General features: G+C 45.4%; 1 protein-coding gene across 1 annotated transcript in view; it reads left to right on the top strand.

Annotated features, from left to right (window-relative positions):
- Positions 1–16,867, top strand: part of PDGFD (platelet derived growth factor D) — a 1,003,134-nt gene that overhangs the window by 893,831 nt on the left and 92,436 nt on the right. The window lies entirely within an intron of this gene.

Here is a 16,867-nt window from a genome sequence, read left to right as displayed (position 1 = left end):
AGTTACATTAATAAATATGCAATGTTCAGGTTTCTCCATAGTCATGCTGTTTAGACTGTTTTAGGGGCCCCAGGCGTGCATGAGTTATTGGGCCATAACCAATATGGTTACAGCGATTTACCAATGATGCCCTTGAATCTGCTCTACTCGGCATTAGAAAACTGAGCACTAAGCGCTGCATTTCAGCACCTGACTCTCAGTGCAGTGAAATCAGCAGACTAAGGGCCTTATTACAAGTTTGACAGTCTTGCAGCAGGCTGCCACACCAGCGCAAGACTGCCAAACCCGTAGTATGACAGCCCGCTGGATTAGGAGTGAATCCTGTGCGGCGGGCCCACGGCGGTGCGTATCTTTGCCCATAGGTTTGCTTTAGACATGCACCACTATGAGACCGCTGCAACCTGTTCCTGCACAATGTTGTGCATTTCTTTCTGTGCAAGAACAGCGGATACAAAAATACGTGGGGGCACAAAATGTGCCCCTATATACATTCCAAGGCCCAGAGCAGCCTGAGTAGCCTCACCGCCATTCATTCCATAGCTGGTTCATTGCCATGGAAATTATGGTGGTGAGGCAACTCGTAATATCCTTGGCAGTGCCACAGCGTCACCGTCAGCATATTGCTGCCTCTGACGGCTATGCAACTTCAGCGGGATCCCGGGTCCTTAGCAGTTGCAGCTGTCCTGCGGCAGGCCAACCGCCCAAGTCGTAATAGGTTAGGCGGACTGCCGCAACCTTAATAAGGCCCAAAGACTTCTTAGGGAGCAAGTACAGAGTTACAACCTCAAAACTCAATATTCAGAAAGTAGAACTTAATGATGACTGTCTGCACAGTCCTTAAACTTTTTTTTAAATAGAAAAGTGCTTTAGTACAATAATGATGTAATAAAGTACAAAGAGATCATGCAATTTAATGCAGATTTATAGCAAGGAGCTCCATGTAAGGTAAAAGAAATGCATTAAGGCAAATGCTAAGTGACAGCTCACAGTGGGAAGTACAAGAAGGTTAATGTGTCCTTGAATTGTAGGGCAGTCTCTAAATAATACCCACTTTCTCTGTGGTTAGAAATTCGGCCCACAGTCTCAGTCCAAAGGCCGGCATGTCGATTTATCTTCCTTGTTGTAGCTAGAACCCGTTGCAACATCCTCGCCTGATGTACTGTGTATGCAACTCTGCCTTCCCGCTCTCTGCTACTTGTGGAGACACAGCCTGCACAGGCATTTAGCAGGTATGGTTGCAATCAGAATCAGTCAAAAACCTACCACCCGCACAGTGATAAGAGCCCACCCACAGGTCAGTGGTGAGTCTGCCAGGAGCCCTGGGGGATCAAAGGTGCAGGATCGCAACAGCACGCATAACAGTTCTCTAGGGTGCAACACGAGGAGGACCGCAGGAGGTGATCATGCTTCTCTCCATGGAAGCAGCACGCCAGGTTCACACAGAAAGCATTATAATTTAATTGAGCATTCCAAAAGATATATCCCCATTTCTCTTTGAGTACCGTGTTAGTCTGTGATGCTTTACTGTAAGTCTCTAGTGCTTTATAGTATTCACACTGTGGGTAAAAGCTGCTCCAAAATCACATTTTCGCATTGGATTAATCCAGAGAAAAGTGTAATGTGTGCTTCTCTAGGTTAGGCCTGAATGCAAATATAATATTAATTTGGACATATTTTCACTCCTTCCTATACTTTGGGTTTTGGTGATATTTTCCTGAATGAAACCTTAATTACATTCAGGATTTAAACTACGCTGCTGGGCGAAGATAATGACTCTGTTGCTAGCAGTTAGATCGAAGCTTCTCCCTTACACAATATTCTCATTTGGCTAGGATAAGCCTGTTCCTCCGAAAGGAAGAAGGTGGGGACAGAATATGCATAGGTTAATTACATTTGCACTGACTTACAAGCCTGGGCATGCCTAAATAGAGAAATAATTGGGGAGCAAGTAGATGCCTGTCTCCATTCTTAGAGTTTTGTCTTCATTCCTCTCAGGAGACACCTTGGACGTTTCACTTCAGTAGTGGCAGTTAGAGAATGGCTTAAGGTTCTCAGGGAACACAAGAGCTGTGCATGTCCGCACAAGCAAAGCACTGCTGTGCCCCTCATGGGCCTGGGACACTCAGTTAAGAAAAAATTTCAAAGTATAAGCTCTAAGCACGCACAATATAATGGAGAACAACAGAAAAGCAGAAAGTCTTCGGTGGGTCAAAGACAATGCCAGGGCAGCCTGAGAAATTAGGTGGAGAGGACCCTCCTCAGGAACCCTTGCAAGGGCATACAAATATGCATAATTCCTGAAAGTGATGCCTGAGAGGGTGCAGGGGCGCCACCCCAAATTAAATTGCTCTGGGAGCTTTCAGGAGAGTGGCATGCCCCCATAGGAGCATATTCTTCCATTTTGATTCAGCCAACCTAAATCTCTAGGAACAGCAAATACATGATCCCAGGAGTTTGCTTTGTTTTAGGCAATCTTGGAGCTGGGATTTGTGTTTTACGGGTTTGTGACGCAGGGGCATTTGTTTACATGTTTGAAGGATCAGATGTTGCTTGCGGATAATATGAAGGTAGAAGGAGACTCATACATTCCATAGAGTTGAATATTGAATTCTTTATTGATATGCACATTGTTTATAACCAGACATCTAATCTGTCCATTGTATTTTCTGTGGTCTCATCACACCCCACTCAAAAAGTAGAGTGGAGTCATGAAAGTGCTTAAGGGCATCTCTCAGTTCTTGCCTGGAAGTTTTGTAAATGTTTGTGTACTTATTTACCATGGGCATGTGAGCTTTCTTGAGCACAAGAGTATTGTTTTCACTAGGGGGCATATTATCAAGCGCAGCGATAATTATCGCTGGCCGCACTTAGCGTGAGATTTTTTATCGCCGGCTATCGCTGGAAATTATCGCCATGCTAGCGCTGTATTAACAACGCATAGCATTATGGTGATAATTATTCCAGCGATAGCGGTGTTTTCCATGGAACATCGCCGGTTTTCCAGCGATATTTCATGGAAAACGGCGATAACTTTGCTGACACGACCCTGTGGTCGTATCAGCATAATCCACCCCAATATAAAATATAGGTAAATCAGCATTTTAGTAGTCGTTAATTTTTGGCGAAAACCACGGTTTTCGCCAAAAATTAACGTCTGCTAAATTGTGTGGGACTTCTTGTAAATATCGTGATGTGCACATCAGTGATAATGTACAATCTGTACTGCCCAGTGACGCCCACTTTGCATCTCCTAAGAGATGCAAAGCGAGGTGTCGGGAAAACGGGTGCTAACTTGCGCTAATGCATGTTAGCACCCACTTGTAAATAGGGTGATAGTTTTATCTCTTTTAAAGCCAAAAAGCGGAGATAAGGCCCTTATTGATATGCCCCTAGGTTTGTTATGATTCTAGTAGCACTCATCACTGAACTGCATCATTTTGAAAAATCTACGGGGCATATCAACAAGGGCGTCTCAAAACTGAGTCCAACACTCTGCAAAAACACAGGAGGTCAAGGCAAAAAATACAGGAGATACCCACGCCAATGATGCCAGGTCTAACAGTCAGGGACTAACCAATTTGTTACCATGGTCTGGTGTAAGAGCACATGTACTAAGAGAAGTTTATCAGCCTCCAAGAATCAAAATATGTTCCTATTTCGAGTCCCAGAAAAACACAAAACCTGGGCAGACGCTGTATGCTGATAGTTCCATACTGATTATGTGGGTGTAAATTGCACACCTCAGGTGTTTTGCCCATACAATAGTTGCCTTATTTAACTCTGCAACATCATGCAGGCAAACACCACACATTCAAACTTGTGCAACCTGCATATGGGAATGACAGAAGTTAGTAGCAAGGGGTACCCCACTCAGAGATGCACGAATCTGTATGGGGTGAACACTGCACCCCTGATAAGTACAGAGTCTTGTAATATTGGTTTTTACAGGGTGCTCAACTTGCACCGGGAAAAAAGTAATTGAGGCCCGTTCTGGGCTATTCTTCTTCTCACTGTCAATGTGAATAGAAAAACTCAGCAAATGTAAACTTCCAAAGGAAAAATCCACCAAGATTTATCATTGTGCATGTATTTTTTCTAACAAAAGTTGGTGCGAGGAAAATAAGAATTATCTCACAATGTAAAAAAAAACCCTTGCTTAGATGGAAACGAAGTTAAATGGGGAAATATTATTGTAAACGTCACGAAGGGTAAAGACTGGCAAATTCACAAGACTTCACCTGTGGAGAAAAACTTTGCATACATCTCATTTTAATACTCCATACCAGGGTACTCCAAAGTTAGCCCTGGAAGGCCAGATCCATGTCAGATTTTAAGATAACTCTATTTATCTAAATGGGGATATGCAAAAAATCTGGCTTGGATCTCTTCATTCCTTATGCTGCAGAAATCAGATGCAGCAGCAAGGGTGAGAACTAATTAGTTTGAAAGTAAATATATTTTTTTAAAGATCATCTGTATTGTTCATCACTTCTATTTCCCCTTTAGATTCCTTCAAATGAAAATGCAATATTGATACATTCTTTAAGAGGCAGAGATCCCTACCTTGTTTCAGTGACTGCTGAATTCATAAGGTTTCGCCACTCCTCAGACTTTAGAATCATTTAGAAGAACTGGAATAACACATTGCATCATCAAAATACATATTTCTCTATGCTCGTTCTCTCCTTATGCTTGATGCATAAACATGACTTTATACCGAAACAGGGGGGCAATAAGATATTAACTTCACCCAGGTAGATTGTATGTACATTAGTGTCTTTTGGTTCGTATTCGATAAGCACTTGTGGTAGTACCAGACCCTTTTCATTTATAAACGTATTTATGATGACTCCATGATGTGTTGCTCTCATTGATCAGGGAAGGTGAGACTGTCTAAATATGCTCATTTACTATCATTATATCATCATTATCTCTTCTATTCCAGTCTAGATCATGAAATAAATCATGTATCTGTCTTGCTCGAACACACCATTTGTTAGAACACTGGTTGTGTCCCAATAACACATATGCATTTTGAATGTGAGAATGCCTTTTGCATGGCTCTACAAACAGTTCAGTATAACTGAGCCAGTGGTTAGAATGGCAGGCCAATACACAGACATTTTTCAACACATTTCTGTCCTTGGAACTTTTCAAGAACTTGGCTACCTCTGAAAATTTTATTCTGTTTTATGTGTAATTTCGCGTGAATTCCGCAGGGTTAGATTTTTGCTCCAGCAATATTCAACCTATACTTAGAGCACCTGGGAGAAAACAACACCAAGCAGTATGTATTGCTTTCCAACAAAATGCTGATGACATCCAATTATTTTCCTCATTATGCCATATTGTCTGAGCCACATAAAAGGCAGGTATTCCACCATCCCCAGAATTACTGATGTCATGGGGACAAGATACTCCTTGGCCTGGAAAAATCCTGCCAATTACAAGTTGAACCCTGAAGGTCAAATAAGAAATGAAAAGATACCTGGGGAATCAGTAATTCTGGGACAAATTGACCGGGTAATTCTTCACTTTACCGCAGACTTTCACCCAACATTTTGACAGCTAGGGAAAATTGACAGATCTGTGGTATTCCTAGGGACCTTATAATTCTCATTAGAATTAAGCGGCCAATCATAAAGCAGCTCTATATGTTGTTGCCTACTAATAACCTTAGAGCAAGATCCTGCCTAGACCTCATTCATCCATGAATATCTACAGTATATTTGAACCACAACCCAAGGTAGACTGGATTGTCTCATGAACAGAGGAAGCACTAAGCCTCTTATTCAGGAGTAGCTCAATAATATGACCTTGGTGGCCATCTTGCCTTGCCTTTTATCCTGCACCAAATGCCTGTGATTTACCATTGACCCCTCTCTTTCATTTATCAACCTTATAGTTGAATGTAAACAATCAAGCCGTTTACCTATCTCCAGGGCTTTATCTTTTCACACATCAATGGAGGTAACGCTGTAGTACCTGGCTTCTAAAAGTCCTCGTTTAAACCAATCAACACGGTTTTTTATGCAGCAGCAACCAAAGAAGGCTTGACTACATCTCTAGTGTCCTGAAAGAACTGCATTAATTCTACTTCCTGCCAGAAAAGCCTTCAAAATTTGATGCATGATATGCAAAGTATTACATTTTTGAAAATCTCGCTATATTGCCTTTGCATTCCTTTTACCTGATGCCTTTTGGTGCCAGGCTCACTAGTAGAAACACTTGGCTTTCCAGGCTGAACATGAAAAACGCTTGTAAAGAACACACAAGAGAGCAGGCGTTTTCATCATATGGAGCAAGACTGCAATAACCTTCCTTTGCATTTCAGTGTGCCATTCAGGGAAGGGTTTAAAACTCACCTCGTCACTGTCCTCTTATCCTAGCTGTCATACCATGCACCCACTCCTTCCCACGCTTTTATTGCTCTGAGTTTACATAATAAACATATCTCTGCAGGCCTCTGCCTTCACACGTTGGTTCTGTATCCTGTTGCAATGCACATTTCTCTTAGAAATATAACCCAATGCCCTTGGTAAGGCACTTGTAGACTGTGAGTAGTTTCAGTAATTTTTAGAGTACTGTTTTTTAAAACTACTTCTACTAATCCTCATAAAACAAAGTACCGACTCCCCTATTGCGTCATCCCTCTCATGTTATGGTATGGGGCTTTATAGAGAGTGCTAATACCAAAGGGCATTTTGGCGCTGGTAAACCAAACATCCTGAGCACAAGAATGGAGATATGAAGTGAAAAATAAGAATAGTTAAGGGATCTAATACAAAAAGAATTGATTTAATGTGCAGATTAAAAGCATTTTAATGGATTTACCTGCAACAGTTAATTGAACACACCGTATTTCTAAAGATACATTTTGTTTTGCTTTCAGTATTTGTAAAGTATTTTTCATTAGCATGTGTTGCTTGTTGCATATCTGAAAAGGAATTCTGTTCCAAAACACCTAGAGAATGAGTATGACAGAACTGAGGTGATTTTTGCAGTTTGGGTCTTTGTTTAGTTTTTTCTTCAAACACTTAAAAAAATCACACACGCTCATTTCTGAAAGATTTTTCTGTAACTTAGGGACTGATGTATGAAGTTCATTTGGCAAACCAGCATGTTCAGCTTGCACTCTGACTGGTGTTTGACCTGAGCTTCATTTGCTGAAGCAACTAATGTACTAACCAGTCGCATTGCAAAATGTGGATTCTCAGGAGGTTGCAAAAGCTCCTAGGCAATAGAAGTTTAATGAATGCTGATCTATCATAAGGCATTCCGCAGCCCCCAGTGGGAATTGCAGTGGTAGAGGACCGCAAGAGGCAACAAACTTTCATGCCCGGGTCCATCTTCATTCCTGGTGGACATTTCTAAGTCCATCCTTAGGGGACCACTGGCTTGTTTAAAATAAGTTTCATTTGGAAGGTAAGGCTAGAGGGGAGCTTGTAGTGCTCCTCTTGACTAATGTCTACTTAATTCTGCGGCCACCTACATGATTATAAAAGACTTTTCATGTTTGCAGAGTATCTTTTGACATTTCAAAACACTCCTTAGCAGTCGGAAAACCTAAGAATTTACTTTTTTTGACTGCAAAACTGTGGGGGTTTTTTGGATCCCTTAGTCTTGCAGCATTCCTGGCCTACTCCTCAATTCCAGGAGTACATCTGATTTATTCCCTGAAATTCCAGAATATGCCATGAGTATGTCATACCTAATCTATATCAAATAGGCTCAAAATCAGATTGAAAGCACCTACTTTAATTCGACGGCTCTTTTTCAATTTCATTGATACTACATGCATTATATCCCCACTGCCCTGATTACCCACTCGCATTATTCCCGTCAAGGAGACTTGCGTAGCATAGAGCAGCCAGGGCTTCTGTCAGAAAGAGCCAAAGTAATTTTCTTCCTCGAGGAAAACATTGCTTGATTGGCATTGCAGGCAACATCTATATTACAAAAGGTGTTACTTGGGGCTGTAAATCTGAAATTTACACATTTTGCGGATCAGGATCTCCTTCTGGAGAACATCAGCGATGGCCCAATTCCTTTGGGGGAGTAATTTACTGTTTCTAGTCAGTAGAGCAGTACTAAGAGACATTCTGACAAGATCAAGCACACTGGCTCGCTTGAAACCTTCATTACCGGCTTGGGACCTCTTGCCTGCCGCCATGTGTGAAATGGCTGACGAGTCTGGCGCGTGCCTGTCGGAGCGCGAACCAAGCATTGCCCGCAGTGGGATGTCATCGACCCCTTACAGTGGATGCTCTGAAGAAAGGCTTCGCTGCTATGGTTCTTCATGGGCTCAGGTCATTAAGAGCTGCTCTGCCGGCTCCTTTTCTATCCTTATTTTCAGATTCGAGTCTTATTTTCCAAGCACAAGAATGATCCTGTCCCTGGCGACTTGGAACCATCTGGCGAACTTGGAGGCTTCTGTTGTCAAACTGGCAACAATAATATTGCATTTTCTAACAGCAATAGGATTTGTGAAAGTTAGAAAATAATTTTTTCTTCCTTATTAATGTTAGCACTTATGAATTGTGCCTTTTTTCAAAGGTGGTGCACTAAATTCGTGCATGAATCAGTGAATACAGGAACTGCCCAGCCAGAAACTGTGCGAGGCTTTCCTCAACACTTGACTAGTATATACTAGTGGTATAACTTAAGTCTCGGTTAGATTCAGTGATTCTCTTCAATGATATTGGGAAGCTTTCTGTTATTGTTTTGACATTTTATTATGAATAAATGCTTCTCTCTTACTTCACACCCAGCTGTTGAGTAGCTACGGTGAGAAAAAAAACAAAATGAAGGCCAGTGTGCGTGTTCTTACAGATGCCTGTGATAATAGTTTATAACCAGTGCCCAGAGACAGTGTCACTGATGAGATCTCTATGGAGACGAGCAGCCAGCATCCACTTAGTGACCCACATAAGTAACCTTTGCTAAATGTGCATGTGGCACATCACAGGTGTTTACAGATCATGCACACTTCTAATGCCAAACATCTGAGCTAAGTTACTATTGTGGCATCTTCAGGTGTGTGGAGTGCCCAATATAAGCTGCAGACAGGCCCTGAACCTGAATGGGCTAATACTTGAGCAGTCAGCTTCGGTAAAGGCTTTGGGGCGCCCTCTGCTGGTTTAAAGCTGATCTGCTGTTGATTTAGGGTCCCGTAACTGATGACGTTCACCTCTCCCTGTAACTGCATCATTAAAAACAAGTCTTGGCAAAAGCAATTGCCTGGTTTATATTTTGAGTACTGGCTAAAAGCCTGTGGCAGTGAAAGAAGCAAGATCGTTCTCTGTTTACAATGCATATATGAGATAAACTATTTAGGGCCAGATAAATTAAAGGGTTTTGCGTTCACAATGACTCGGATCCTGAGTTTGCAACTGCAAAAACGTTTGAGTTGGTAAAGTTTTGCAGACTCCTAAAAGGGGTTTGTGAATGGATTCCAATTCTGTATTTGAATTGGGAGTGCTTTGGGCATCCCTTTCAAATGTTGAATTGTTTACCATACGTATCAGTGGTTTGTGTCTGGAATCGTGTTCTCAATGTATTGAAAGGTCACCGACCCGCAAGTTAGGATGGTTATTCTTTCACAAAGAGGACAAGTCCTCTTTAGACCACGTCCCCTTCGAACATTTTGAAAAAATCTTAAAGTTCCCAAAAGTCACGTTTTAAAAAAGCATCCCTGTTTCCCTAAGAGAAAATAGGGTGCTTTAAAAAACATACTGACCCTCCAGGCCCCCATCCCAGTGATTGTGGCCAATCAGATAATAAAATTAATAGTAATTAGGTAGATTGGAATCTGAATCCCTATTTAATGAACTGATGTATTAGTTTATAGCTGGGTTCACAACATTCGTTTCTGGTGGCAGAAAAGATGGTCACAATTGCGATGTTTTGCTACCAGATAGTTAGTACATCTGGTGCCAAATAGTCATTGATTTAGAGTACTTTTGACATGTAAAATAGTCCCTCATGCATTTTTGTTCTTATACATTACTTTAATTGGTTTTCTTTCTGAAGACAAGACTGCAATTGGATTGATAGAACCAAATTGCGGCCATATCACAGATACAGCTGTTAGGGCAGCAGGCATATGCAATTTAAATAGTAACTTCATGCCCACTTACCATATTCTTTAACCCCTTCAGTGCCCATGACGAGCTGGACTCGTCATGGGCCGCGGTGGCGCTGTGCCCATGACGAGTCCAGCTCGTCATAGACCCCGCCCGCTAATGCAACGGCCGGCACTGGGCGGGGAAAGGGGCGGGCACTGAAGGGGTTAACAAGGACACTCTATACACTATGGACGGATTATAATGCCATCTGTAAACAAACATACAGTCATTCCAACACCATAGCGTTGTCACCACAAGATATGAACATTACACAGTTTAATGCCATGCGACAGACTCCCTTTTGCATACGGGTGTCTTTTCTGCATATTTTCTATCATGGCTTAGTCCTGGAGGGGGTCCAGTATTCTTAGACATGTAGGGTCCTAACCAAGGTTTCAAATCTTGTAATACCTGTTGCAAAGTCAGTATTTATGTTGCCATAATAATAATAATAATAATAATACAGACACTTGTAAAGCACGACAGCTACCTCAAACAGAGGTGTCCCGGCCACATATTGTTCTGTATGTAACATGTCAATATAACAAGTAATGCACAGTCCATTCCTACATCTACCTTTAAGTTCTCGTAAGTCCATCTCTCTCTCTCTCCCCTGTTTTCCCTACTTCCTCCCAACAACCCATAACAATCAAAGGTTATCTTGTCATATCTAAATAAAGCTTTATCTTAGCACCTTTATCATGCATTGCAGCGTACTGTCACTCTCACTATTTTCCACATTTACAGTAAGGTCAAAAGTTGTGTTATGAACAGCAATGACTGTTTTCTTGACTTGTGAGAATCTTCAGAAGATCATATCATGTGTATCATGAAGCCATATCATGGAAGCTTTGGGTAGTTATCAGTCCATTGTGCCAATTCTGAAGGGATGCCCCCACACCATTTTAAATTTAGGCATACAGTTATTTAGTTTATATATTATCCCTTCATATGATACAGCCTGAAACATCTCTAGCATCAAGTCATCAGCTGTGGGTATCAGTGTCATTTTGCAAAGTCTCAGTATCCCCATTTTATCAACTGCTAGCGCAGTAGCGAACCAATCAGTGGGGAAGATCTTGTCATGTAGCTGTGTCGTTCCCCCCTGTAAGCGGAACCAGAAGTGGAGTGGGCTGGTCCAACGTATGCCACTCCAGCTTAAAAGTGTGAATAAATAGGCCGCGGCTCTGGGCGTGGTTCACTTCTGGTAAGGCCAGCGCGTCTGCCAGAGCAGCAGCCCTCACCCTGCCATGAGGCCGCCGCCGTGACCGCCGGCCTCCTCGACACAGGCCCCCTGCGAACCCAGTGGCACAGCACCGCAGAGTTATGTCTGTACAGACTACTGCCTTCGATATACACTGCGGACAGCAGGGCTCACAATTCAGATTGAGTCCCGATTGCAGATGACACAGTCCAGTAGACAAGAGACATTGCTCCCAGTGCGGCCTGCCCGGACCACGCATCATCGCAGGCTGCGCACACGCTGAGTGCTTCAGGTGCCACTAACTCAGTGCACCACAAGTAATCGCCACATAACCTTATTAAGGCAGAATTCATTAGCCAAAAGACATTGTTGCCAGTGCGGCCCGCCCAGACCACGCATCATTACAGGCTGCGCACACACTGAGTGCTTCAGGTGCCACTATCTCAGTGCACCACAAGTCATCGTCACATAGCCTTATTAAGGCAGAATTCATTAGGCAAAAGACATTGCTACCAGTGCGGCCCGCCCAGAACACGCATCATCGCTGGCTGCGCACACGCTAAGTGCTTCAGGTACCACTAACTCTGTGCAGCTCAAGTGAACGCCACGTGGCTGTTGGCCCTTGCTGACCGCTGCTTCCGGCCTACACTTCGGTTAGCAGGGCTGACAATTCAGATAGAGTCGCGATTGCAGATGACGCAGTCCAGTAGGCAACAGACATTGCATCCAGTGCGGCCCTCCCGGAGCACGCATCATCGCTGGCTGCGCACACGCTGAGAGCTTCAGGTGCCACTATCACACTGCACCACAAGTCATCGCCACGTAGCCTTATTAAGGCAGAATTCATTAGACAGAAGACATTGCTACCAGTGCGGCCCATCTGGACCATGCATCATCGCTGGCTGCGCAAACGCTGAGAGCTTCAGGTGCCACTATCTCACCGCACCACAAGTCATCGCCACATAGCCTTATTAAGGCAGAATTCATTAGGTAAAAAAAATTGCTGCCAGTGCAGCCGTCCGGACCACGCATCATCGCTGGCTGCGCACACGTTGAGCACTTCAGGTACCACTAACTGTGTGTAGCTCAAGTCAATGCCACGTGGCTGTGGACCCTTGCTGACCGCTGCCTCCGGCCTACACTGTGCTCAGCAGGGCTCACAATCAAGATTAGTGCCAATTCAAATTGTGTAAGAGAGTATAATTGGTTAAGTCCAGTAGGCAACTAACTATAACGTCCCTGAAACCTACACATTTTGACAATGTATTCCATACATATTTCATCTTTTGTTCCATACGCCTACACTGCGGTCAGCAGAGTTCACAATTTGAATTGAATGTTGATTTATTAATTGCAGAGAGAATTGTACTCTATGTCCTCGGATTTTGTCAAGAGGAAGTGACAAAAAGCATTCCTCGATGTCTGTGCTGACTACTGCCTTCCATCTACACTGTGGACAGCAGGGCTCACAATTCAGATCAAGTCGCAATTGCAGATGATGCAGTCCAGTAGGCAACAGACATTGCTCCCAGTGTGACCCGCCTGCACCACGCATCATCGCTGGCTGCGCAGACGCTGAATGCTTCTGATGCCACTAACTCAGTGCACCACTAGTTACCACCAAGTGGCCTTATTGACGCAGAATTCATTAGGCAAAATATATTACTCCCAGTACGGTCTGCCCGAACTAGGTATCATCGCTGGCTGCGCACATGCGGACTGCCACTGTTGCCACTAACTCAGTGCACCACAAGTCAACACCACATGGTTGTAGGCCCTTGCTGACCGCTGCCTCCAGCCTACACTGCAGTCAGAAGGTCTCACACATATCCAATCCAATTCTGTTCTGCAAGGACACACCATCATTGCTCAGTGCACCACAAGTCATCGACCCTTTACGATACAATCTTTTGTGTGTGATTTCAGATCTGGTGCCCCTACCTTAGTACACCACAAGTCATGGACCCTTTATGATTGAATCTCTGTGTGTGATCCAATTATCACTGTTGTAGTTGTTGCCAGCACCAACCATTCCCTGAGGGATGGCTTACACTCACCCCACATGCATCCAGCACAGACGTCACTGGACATGTGACCCTGGTAATAAAAAGGGGCCGAGCGCCCGTGCCCGTAGCCAGTTCCACTATCTATCTAACTGTGTCCGTGTGTTCATTATGTATGCATGATGGCTCTGGTCCCTACCACATTACATTGTGCTGTTGACTGCACACGCAACCATGTTACCTCTGGCAGTGGGGAAGACCTCGGTTAGGAAACTTTGTCTGGGTCATTCTATGAATACATGGGTAGAGACTGGATGATTAAAGTACTGCAAGGAGAGTGTATAGTGAATTTCTAAGTGCTTGGGGATTGGCGGAGTGATTGGATAAGTACATATGTTGGCAGAGCCTAACCCCCGAGCACAAGCTTGGCTCTAATTGGCTGCCAACCAGTGGCAACCCCAGCGGAGCGTCAGGATTGCAAACCAAGACTTGGGAAAGGCCCAGAATCCTGTCTGCAAGATATTCCCAGCCTCACAGCTGGATCATTGACATACGGCGGATAGAATCTGCGCAATTCTTTTTTTTTTTTTTAACTCTTTATTTAGAATTTATGCAGCGCAGAACAAAAAAAAAAAATGCAACACACTTGTCCATACATGGAGGCAGTAGGAGAGTATCATACTACATGGAATCTTATACACCGGCCACATACATGTTTCTACACAACACTGTCCCCCCAAGGCCATCCCTGATCCCCAAACATCCCGACATAGGCCCTTCCCCTCCCTGACAGTCCCCCCCAATGAGCACATTCAACATGCAGTGTGCCTCCAAGGTCATCCAGTCGCACTGCCTCGTACTGACAAGTGGCGTTCCCGTATGGCTCGTTGTAGCAATGTAGTGGTATGTTATGAAAGGGTAGCACCGCAGGCAGCCATTATTTACGCCCCTGCGCTGGCAGCATCCCCTCCGCATCCCCATGGGTAGGACAAGAGCAAATGATGCAATCCCCGAAAGGCCTGCACTAAGCGCCCCCCGCCAACCAGGGCCGGTAGCAAGAGAGTCATCCCTCAACAGAAGCGGAAGGCGATCGCCGGTCGCTGTGTGCTACGAGGTACTGTGTCAGGGGTCCCCAGATGTCGGGGGGCTGGGACGCAGGCGGGAGCAGCTCTGAATACAACAGGACATTTTCCTGACAGGTAATCATATCCCGCAGCCATTCCTTAAACTTGGGGCACCTACCCCGCCCCCACCGGCACGCTATACGGCGCTTAGCAAGCAGCAGCGCACTGGTAACAAAACGGCGGTCTGGCTTAGGTATGTCTCGAGTATACCCCAATAGGGCCTGTAAAGGAGAGGGCAGCAACGGGGACCCCAGCATTTCCCCCAAGGCCTCGTATACCTGGCTCCAATATTCATCTGTGCTTGGGCAGGTCCAGGCCAGGTGTAAGAAATCCGCTCCAGGAGAATGACATCTGTCACAGCAATCATTATCGCAAAGATGAAACCTATGCATCTGGGCCGGAGTGCAGTAGAGGCGATGTAGGAATTTATAATGGATAACGCGGAACCTACTACTAGGGGAGATCATCTCAGTTTGCAAACAGCAGAACTCCCACTGGTCATCCGTAAACACAATGCCAATCTCGGCCTCCCAGCCCGCACGGGACCTCAGCACCACCCCCCCCTCACAATTATATATCCGCCGATAAAGCGAGGAAACCATATTCGAAGGCGAAGAGGAGTCGAGCATGTGATGAAACGGCTCCAGAATGGGGGCTTCACCCGGGTATGCCGGCAACAGTTTCTGCAGCCCACTGCGAAGCCGAAAATTTCCAGGGGGGTAGGGACAACGTCCCCATAGAGGAGCGGGAGATCACGGAATCTACCGTCACAAAAGAGGTCACCCCAGCTCGCAATCCCCTTCTTCAATTTTATTCTCCAGAACATCTCTTCTCCTAAAAGTGGAAGAGCCAGATGATACACCAGGGGCATCAATGGAGAATAGAGAAATGACGAGCCCAGACGGTCAGCGATAACACTCCAAGCATGCGCCATAGCATGTACAGGGTTGCGGTCCGTGCGAGACGAAGGCACCTCAGCGAGGGCCGCCCCCTCAAGCGGAACCGGATCCGCCAACCAGTGCTCCACCACAGTCTGCGGCATGAAGGGCGAGGGCCGATACCAATAGTACGCATAGTGCGCCTGAGCACTGTTATAATAGAGTCCGGTATATTGAATCCGCCTTGCCCGTATGGACGCGCGATTGCAGACCACTTAATCCGCGGTCTCTCCCCCCCACACCAAACGGATAAGCTCCGATCTTAATTCCTGAAAGAAGTAACCTCCCGGATGAAACGGTATATTGAGGAAGAGGTAAAGCAGCTTAGGGAGTATAACCATCTTTATAAGGGAAATTCGACCGGCCATGGTCAGCGGCAGAGTCAGCCACCGGACCACATGCGAGCGTATCGCTTCGAGCACCCTACCATAATTCATGCACAGCACCTCCTGTCGGTCCCTGGAAACCCATACTCCCAAGTACTTCACGCCCTCGTCGCACCACTCCGGTGGATAGTCATGCGGGACTCTATCAATACCGTTCGTGAGAGGGAAGACAGCGGATTTACCCCAATTAATGTGGATCCCCGAGTACAGCGCGAATCGAACAAACTCTCTAAGTATAGGGTTCAGATTATCCCGAGGGTGCTTGATGTAGAGTGTGAGATCATCCGCATAGAGTGACAGTAAGATTTGCCGCCGTTGGCATCTCAGGGATGCCGCGAGGTAATTCTGCCGCAGGCGGGACGCCAGGGGCTCTATCACCAATGCGAAAAGAAGCAGCGACAGTGGGCACCCCTGTCGAGTACCCCTGGTTACTAGGAAGGGATCAGAGACGCGGCCATTAATAAGGATTCTTGCCTTGGGGCAGCAGTACAAAATCTGAATCCATCTGGAGAATGCCACTGGCATGCCCATATTTTTGAGGATCAGGTGGAGATAGTCCCATTCGACCGAATCGAACGCCTTGGTGGCATCCAAAAATACCGCCACCAGGGCAAGGGAGGGGTCCGCGTTATTCAAAACCGAGAAGAGCGTCCGCAAGTTGTGGGAGGTAGAGCGGCCCGGAATAAACCCCGCCTGATCTGGCAGTATCAGCCCTCCAATCAGGAGGTTGACCCGATTCGCTAGCACCTTGGCCAGGATCTTCACGTCACTATTGATGAGGGAAAGAGGCCGATATGAATCGCAACTATCCGGGGGCTTTCCTGGCTTAAGAAGAGAGACGATGAGTGTCTCCGACATACTGGGCGGCAAGGAGCCGGTCTCATTAGCCTCCTCAAACACCTCTCGCAGAACTGCCGCGAGTGGGTCAATGAAAGTTTTATAGTACTCAATAGGGAAGCCGTCCAGGCCCGGTGACTTACCCGACGCCGTCTGCATTATGGCCTCCTTAATTTCGGCTAACCCTATAGGAGCCGCCAGGAGTTCCCGCTGAGCATCAGATAGCCATCCGGGGTAAGCTCGGACAG

Source organism: Triturus cristatus, chromosome 8, assembly GCF_964204655.1.
Source record: "Triturus cristatus chromosome 8, aTriCri1.1, whole genome shotgun sequence".
Classification (NCBI taxonomy): domain Eukaryota; kingdom Metazoa; phylum Chordata; class Amphibia; order Caudata; family Salamandridae; genus Triturus; species Triturus cristatus.
Note: the sequence above shows the minus strand (reverse complement) of the source record. Positions and strands in the feature narration are given on the sequence as shown.